Below are 9,261 nucleotides of genomic sequence, written 5' to 3' on the forward strand. Positions count from 1 at the left end.
GACAACAGAATTAGAGAAATACAAAATGGAATGCACCTAACATTTTTCATTTTTATGTCTTTTTTATTATTTCTTTGAGAATTTCATACAATGAATTTTGATCATATTCACCACAGCATTCAACTCCTGAGAGATCCGCCCTGCTTCTCACCCAACATTGTGTCCTCAATTTCTTAATCTTTTGAGTCAAATCTATGGTGCCCAGATATTCTTGGGTGTATGCCTAGTCACTGGGGCATTTAAAGAAAAACCTACTTTATTTGCTAGCAGCTACTAATATCCAATAGCTCCTCAGCTGGGGCGGTATTTCATGCAAACCTCTCTTCATGCTAGGATTTTGTCTGACTTGAGCTTGCACAGTTTATGTTCATGCAGTCACCACTGTTGTGAGTTAACGTGTGCAACTGCTCTGTTGTATCCAGAAAACAATTTCCTTAAAGTCAACCAGGGCCTCTGGTTTCTACAATCTCTACCCACTCCTCTCTATAATGATCCCCGAGCCTTGGGAGGAGGGAGTATGATATAGACGGTGTGCTGACCTGATGACTGAGAAATATCCCTCAAAGGCTCAGCTGTCTGAATCTCTTGTCCTTACTTGATGGTGCTTTTTATAGACATCAAAGAATTTTTTACAGGTATAGCCTTTCTTGCGGTCACCGCCAGCTGCAGCCGCTCCTCCGTTCTCACGGGTGCCACTCCTTCATTCTCACTGGCATTGAGGCAGCTCCTCCACTCACCCTGGACTGAGGCTGCTCTTCTGCCAGCCCGGTGCCATCTTCTGTTGTTGCTGCTTCTGCCCAGTCCTGGACCCCAGGGCTGGTGAGGAGACTGTGTCAGCAGAGCCGCATTCAGACACAGGAGACCAAGTTCAGTGGCACAGGTCTGCTTTATTGCACGAAGGCACAAGCTTATATGGGGTAGTGGTCCAATCACAGCACAGCAAGTAGGATACCTCATTAGCATAACAGGTTTAGTGTCCTATCACAGTACAGCAAGTAGGATACCTTATTAGCATAACAAACAGCGTCCTATTGGCATAACAGACTTAATGTCCTATCACAGAATAGAGGGTAGGATGCCTCATTAGCATACTAAGTTTCAGGTTACAGAGCCTGGATTCCTGGAAACCATGGGACCCTGACTGATGCAATAGCTAAGTGTTGCAATTTGGAATTCCAAAGTTGGTGATTAGGGAGTGGTGAGCTCTAAACATCAGTCCCATGATCTGCCAATGGGAGTAAATGTCAAAAGGTGTTCTTTGTGGCTCCAGTGGTTGGGCTGTTGCCTTGGGCATGCTATATGGCTGTCAATAAGACTTTTACCCTAGGCTCAAGCCTGTCTCCCACACTTTCTGATGGAAATATTTCATTGGGAGTGGGCTTTGAGAGTTTTTAGATGTCCTAAAAAATTTCTCTGCTTCATCTTAGCGCTTGAAGATGTGAAATCTCTCCTGCTCTTACCACTATGCCTTCTGCTTGCTGCCATACCTCTTTGCCAGGATAGACTCTAAACTCTCTGGAACCATAAACTCAAATAAACTTTTCCTTCTATAAGTTGCCTCAGCTCATGGTGTTTTATCATAGCAACAGAAAATTAATACAGAAGTTTCATTGAGAGCTGAGCACTCCACAGTCCTTATTCTCTGCATCTTGATCAGGAGTGGGTTTCTCTGTTAATTTCCATCTTCTGCAGAGAGAAGCTTCTCTGATGAGTGTTGACAGTTGCATTAATCTATGACTGTAATGATAGTTTGTAAGGATTTTGTTTAATACAATGTCCATTTAGTAAAACAATAGCTATAGGTTCTCTTTTAGGGTCTCTGATCCATTTAGCCACAGGTTGTTGACCCAATAGCAGTGCCAGGTATAGGTTTCATCTTGAGGAGTGGCCTTAAATCCAATTACAAATTGGTTAGTTACTCACATAACATTTGTGTCACTTTTGCATCAGTGGGTATATCTTGCCAGCTTAGTCATTATTATAACTGGCAGGGTTCTCAGTTGAGTAAGACTGCTGATTACTTAAGCTAGCAGATAGGGATGAGGATTCCAGGTCAGTACCAGCTTGGTTCTAAATGTCCTATGACTCAAGAATATGATGTATTCAGGAATAGGGCCTTACTCTCAAGTTCTGCAGAGTAAAGAAGAGCAATTTGCAATGGCTTATAATATTTTGGTGCCTATGGGGCCTCATTTGTCAACAACTCTAAAAGAAGTAACCCATTCCTGGAACTGGGCTTTTTAATGGGCTATGGTATCTAGTAGGGACATTGTCAGTTCGTTACAGGTAACTCCATTTAGACTTCTTTAAGACATGTGTATGTATATATTTTAGTAAGTTTCTACAGTAGTAGGTTTTCACACGAATTTAAACATGTTCTTAGTTATCCTACCCCCATATTCTACTCTCTGCTCTCCTATCCTCCATCCCATTTAACCCTACATGGTCCATTAGTTACTTTATCCCATTATACCACCGCATTCTAGCTCCTTTTTCTTGAAAGACTCCTCCTTCCACAGGCCACTAATTTCCTGACATCTATGGGTAAAATAAATGAAATGCACATAATCTAAATATTCAAAGATAACATCTGCAAATGAAAGAAGACACACAGTATTTGTCTTTCTGGGTCTGGCTTCCTTCACTCAGAAAAATGGTTTCCTGCTTCATCCACTCACCTGAGAATTTAATTTTCTTAACAGCTGAATAGTATTCCATTGTGCAAATGTACTACATTTTCATTACCTATTCATCAATTAATAGAAATCCACCATTTCCTGGCAGCATTCATAGTCATTTCTGTTTATGATCTAAGCCATTTTTACTGGGTGGAGTAACATGAAATTTCAAAGATGGACTGTCTTTGGAAGCATAAGATACAATAAATCTTTCCTTCCCAGGTCCCATTTGGTCATGTTTTAACAAAGCAAACTAGTACACACAGATGCACATGCTCTGTAACAGATGCACCAAATACAACAAAGAAACTCAAAAGCATGAGAAAACTCTTCCCTATGACTCTTCCATAAGGCTTTTTACAACTTCATTTAGTATTTTTATTTTACATGTATGATTGTATCGCCTGCATGTGTGTAAGTGCACCCGTGTTGTGCAATGTCCTTGGAGTCAGAAGAGGCTGTTGGATTCCCCTGAAACTAGAGTTATGGATGGCTGATAGCTATCATACGGATGCTTAGAGTTGAACCTGTGTGCTCTGCAAGAGCAGCCGATGTTCCTAACCACTGTGCCTCTCTTCCATAAGTGTTAATGAAGGACTGTCTACATTAGAATGGCTTGTAGGCATGTCTGGGGGGAACTGCCTTAATCAATTGATGTGTCTACTGTGGATGACACCATACCTCAGGCAGTGGATACTGGACTGTGCAAGAGTTGAGAGCAAGCTGAATACTGAGCACATGCATGTGATCATTTTCAATCTCTACATGACTATGGATATGCTGTTACCAGATGTCACAAGCTCCTGCTGCTGTGACTCTCCACAGTGATGAACTGTAACCTGGAGCTGTGAGTTGAAATAAACCCTTTCTCCCCTAAGTTGCTTGTTCTCAATGTATTTTATCATAGCAAGCAAAATGAAGTTGGGAAACAATACAATTACCTTATGTTATCCCTTGTATTTCCCCTCTGAACTTCTTCCTAACTAGTCCACCAATGGTTTCACCATTGAAGAAAATGGCACTTCCTCCCACAGCAACCTTTAAAGTTAGTAGCTCCATAGGAAGGGGTGTGGCCTCTGGGCACCTTCTCCATCCGTGATAGGGTGTTGAAGGGCTCAATCTTGTGCGGGTGGTGGTTGCTGCTGTTTGTGACTTCATGGCTATGTCAAATATGGATGAAGTATTTCATGTCATTCCTCCTGTATTACCTACCTTTCTGTTGCAGGATAAAAACACAATGACCAAAAGTGACTTATAAAAAAACTGTAAATGACTGGCTTGCAGTTCCAGAGAAATAATCCATAAAGTCAGGGGATGTGTGGCAGCAGTGGCAGGCACAATGGCAGGGGCAGGAAGCTGAGAGCTCACACCTTCAATGCCAAACATGAAGCAGAGAGTGAACTGGAAGTGGGGTGAGGTTATAAACTTTCAAAGCCTGGCCCCAACAACACACTTCCTCTTGCAAGACTGTACCTTCTAAACTTTCATCAACAGTGCCATCAACTGGGAACCAAGTGTTCAAATACCTGAACCTCTGGGAAACACTTCTCATTCAAGCCACCACAGCTCCCCATTCTCTGGCCCTTAATTTCTTTCCACACCATCTTCCTTTCTGTTCCCTAGGCCTTGGAGGTTAAAGGGGTGATATAGATGTCCTTTTAAAGAATGAATGCTCAACAGTTAGTTATTCTCAGCGCTTTGGTGAGATCTAAGTCTCTATAGACTATCATCCTCTGCAAAAGGGAACTTCTCTGCTCCAGGGTGAGTGCAGCACCAATCAATGGATATAGCATAAATATTTATAAAGAAGTTTGATAAGATGTCCATTTAGTCAAACAATGGTGGTAGTGTGTTCATTCTTTGAGCCTATTACCTCCAAGTCATATGCTTTGGACCAGGTTCATAGTATCAGATGTGAATTCCCTTCTATGGAGCAGGCTTCCATTCTGATCACAAAGCAGCTAGTTACCCTCAATAGAGTCATGTCACTACTTCAGATGTAGGCATATCTTTCCTGGAAAGTTGGTTTTATAGAAAACATGGACTGAAGCACATGAGATTATTGATGGGTTTTCTTCCCTAGCAGCCTGCATAGCACCTACCAGCACTATGAATTCTAACCAGCAGAGAATGAGTTTTCAATTCAGTTCCAACTTGATTTCTTTATGTACTGTAACCAAACTGTGTGGTGTCTTAAAAGTACTATCTATTATCAAGGGAGAAATGGAGAAAATGTGGATACTTTAAATGGGGGAGGGAGTGGAGGGGTAAAACAGGGAGAAAGAGAGGAGAGATAAATAATGCCTAGCTAGTGTAAAAAACCAGAGAGAATCATACTAGTTGGAAAACTTACTGAAAAATTATACATATAATATCTCTACATGGGTCCATGTAGCTGGACTACATAATGAGGAACAGTGCCAGACAGGAGAAATCTTTCTCTGGGTTATTGACCAGGGTCGACTAAAGACTCCCAAATTACACAGGCTATTGCCACAGCCCTTGGTTGCCTCTCAGAACTTGAAGGTAAGATCTTATTGCTGAAGACAAAGCATACTTTGGACACAGGATTTGGAGCAATGGAGCTGGAACTGACCTGGAAGTCACCTCCCGTGAAAGCTAGTTTTCACAGCTTTGGAGCAACTACACAAGTTGCTAAGGTAGAATATTAATAGATGGTCCAACCTCAACTTTAAGGCCTAATAACTATATCAATGACTGAAACAGGAAATGACATTGGTACAGAAGCAACACTTTTATCTTGCAGATAATCAACAGCTACTTAATTGGACTTAAAACCCATTCAGTGGGAGGAAATTCACATGTGATACTGTAAACATAGCCAAATACAAGTGGCTGGAGAGGTCATAGATCTTAGAGAAAACCCCAAGACTGTCCCATCCCTAGACAAATATAATTTCTTACTGCGAGCAAAATATAGATCCTTATATTTTCAGACAAGTATCCCAGTCCCCACTCATTAAAGAAGCTTCTTTTGCAACAGAATTATTACAGAATTCTACAACTGCTCATACACAGAAATAGTCTGTGAATTGCCCGTGCCCGCTACACCTAAGGTTCATGCAACATAGAACTAGGGGTAAAGAAGACACTAATGATATCTCAGTTCTTATCGATGAAGTTCCTTCATGCAACAGAGGGCCAGGAACACAAAAGGTCAAAAATGGCCAAAGTGTAGAGAATAAGAATCTTCAGAATGTGGGTCCTTGAACAGGATTTCACCCACCTAAGGCTCAGGGACCATTGAGGAAGAGGGAGCAGAAATATTGTAAGATCCAGGGTGGAGGTGCAGGACCACATGGAAATAGAGTCTTACAGGCTCCTGGGACCCTGTTCATATGAACCTATAGCAATGGTGTCAGCATGCACAAGACCCATCAAAGTGAAGCAGACAAAAAACCAACACATAAACCGTGGGAATGGGCAAAAGGCCCCAAGCTTATTTAAAAAGATATTGGCAGCTGATTGCTGCTGAGTGAGGAAGAGCTGATCTTCTTAAAACGAGAGACTCCAGATAGGTTTACTAGACCTCGGTGGGTGAATCTGCACTGAGAGACAAGTGGGGACACTAATTTGACAAGGTAGGCCTTAACACAAATGACAGAATGTATGAATTCCAGTGGGGGGCTATAGGAGGGTTCCAGTGAGGAAAGGGGTATAAAGATGATTAAGATTTTCGGTATGAAATATACAAAAATTCAATAAAAAATTATTTTAAAAATGTACCTTACCATCTTGCTCTGGTGGGCCACTAAGAAGGATGAAAATACTCAATATTCTTTTGGGAACTTCTGGGACCTCTGTGGCCAAAAATTGGTAAGGAGATACCCCACATCTGATAATGGGGTACCTATTTACAAACATGATTCCTGGAAGCACCATCATCCACCATGGAGGGTAACTCCATCCCAAGTTCTTTTAATTATTACTCTTAATATTATCATTAATTTAAAAACTATATTTCTTAGTTTGTAATGTTGTAGGTTTCTGTATGACTTTTTCTTGCATGATTAGTATTTGTTAACCTTCTGTATTAGTTACTTTTCTATGACTATGATGAAACACCATGACCAAGGTGACTTGCAGAAGAACGAGTTTATCTGGCTTATGGTTTCAGATGAATGAGTCCATACTGGTGGGGAGGCATGGGAGGAGGCAGATGGAAGAGAAAGCTGACAACTCACATCTTCAAGAAGGCACAGGAAGCAGAGAGAGAGAAACTGGAAATGGGACAAGGCTTTGAATGCTCAAAGCCCACCCCCAGTGATGTGCTTCCTACAACAAGGCCTTACTAGACTTCGTAAACCTCCAGAAACAGCATCACCAAATGAGGACAAAGTGTTCAAATATTTGGAGCCAATGGAGGACATTCTCATCTAAACCACTGTACCTTCCCCCATACCCCCAGCTCAATCCCATTTAAAGCTTCCACACCTAGCATTCCCACCAGTACTTTCCTAGCCAGTGTGTTTTACTATCCCCCCAAATGTGCACACACACACACACACACACACACACACACACACACAAACCATGATTCCTTTTTCTGATCACTATAGACACTCCACTTTAAATACAGAAATCTATAAATTTGAAGTTCAGATCCACATAGAATATGATATAGAGAATACACAATACACGGTCTGTATGCTGGATCTGTGTTACCATTCTCAATGTAATATTTCACAGTTCCATACTTTCTTTCTTAGAAATTTCATAATTTTATTTTTATAGCAGAATAAAATACCATTGTGTATATGCATATTTTCACTATCTGTTCATCAGTTGATGAGCATCTATGCTAATTCCATTTTCTATCTGAGAGTCCAATGAACATGGATGTGTAGGTATCTCTTGCACAGAGCATAGAGTACTTGCTGAAGAGTAGTATAGCTGGGTCACAGGAACATAGCTTGCTCGGAAGCCTCCATACTGATGTCCACAGTGGCTGTACTGCATTTCTACCAACAGAGGATTCTTTTTTCTCCCTATCCTCACCAGTATCTGTTGCTATTTGATTTTTTATGTGATTTTTACTGGGGTGAGATGGAATGTTAAAGCAATTTTAATTTGTGTTTCTTTGATGGATAATGCTTTTGAACAGTTTTTAAAGTGTTTATTTATCATTTTCTTTCTTTTCTTTTCTTTTTTTTTTTTTTTTTGAGACAAGGGCTCCCTGTTGACCCAGCTGGCCTGGAATTCCCTATATTCCCTATATAGACCAGGCTGGCCTCTATCTCACAGGGATCTGCCTGCCTTCTCCTCCAGAATGCTGGGATTAAAGGTGTGCACCACTGTGCCCTGCTTAGTTTTTGTCTTTTTAGAGTTCTATGTTCACTTCTGAAGCACTCCCTCCTTCCCCTTTTTTTAAAGTTGTCCTGCCCCACCTTTTTTTTTTTAATGAGTTGTTTTCTTAATGTTTAGTAATTTTATTTCTTTGTATACAAAGATAGATATTTTCCTCTGTCAGATTATGGCTGGTTTCTTCATTTAATTTACAGTTTCCTCATCTGTACAGAAATTTTTAATTTCACAAGTCCCATTTGTCCATTGTTAGTCTTATTTCCTGAATGACTAGGATTCTATTTAGAAAGAGTGCCTATGCCTCTTTCTTGTAATCTAGTCCCTCATTTTTCCTCTACCACTTTCAGAATTTTGTATTTTTTGTTGAGAGCCTTGATCTATTTGGAGTTGATTTTTGTGCAGGGTATAATACAAAGTTCTAGTTTCATTCTTCTATGTATGAATATCCAGTTTTATATTCAGCATATTTACTATTTCTTAAAGATACTGTCTTTCCTCCTCAATGTGAATTTAATCCTAGCACTTGGGAGACTGAAGTAGGTGGATCTCTGGGTACTCAAGGCCAGTCTGGTCTATGTAGTGAGTTCCAGGCCAGGCTGTCATTGCTACAGAGCGAAACACTGTTTTTGTTTGTTTGTTTGTTTATTAACTTTTACAGAAACTTTATTGAGAATTTCATACACACATATAAGGTGTTTTGATCAAATCCATGCCCACTCCCTCCCCTCCAACACCTCCCACATCTCCCTATCACTTTTTTCTGACAACTTCGTGTTCGTTCTCTTTCTTTCTTTCTTTTTTTCTTTCTGAGGCTTTTTGCTGTTCTAGCATTCCCCCCCTCTGAAGAGGTAACCCTTAAATGTTTTAGGGATTAAATAAGAGCTACCAAATACTTTTTACATTTTTTGTCCTGTGGAACAGGGTATGTTGTTAACAGGCCCAAGGACATTTTGATTTTAGGCAAGAAACTGGCTACTTTTCTTTGGGGTCTTTTTACCCTAACTGCCTAGCCAATTCCTACCTCCTATTCTTATCACACCGTCCTCTGAAGAGGTTACCCAAATTGTCTATAGGGAATTGGGATGCAGACCACTCTGGTTTCTTCCATGCTGAGCAGGGACACAGGGTTTGGTAATTGGAGTACCCCCTCAGTGGGTCTATCTAAAAGACTCCCAAATTGCATAGCTCTTATCTGTAGGGAGAGAAATCTTTGACTGGTGAATAGGAGATGTGAAGGAGAAGTAAAGGCAAGAGTAGT

Source organism: Nannospalax galili, unplaced genomic scaffold (assembly GCF_000622305.1).
Source record: "Nannospalax galili isolate Female #2095 unplaced genomic scaffold, S.galili_v1.0 scaffold946, whole genome shotgun sequence".
In the NCBI taxonomy this organism is placed as follows: Eukaryota; Metazoa; Chordata; class Mammalia; order Rodentia; family Spalacidae; genus Nannospalax; species Nannospalax galili.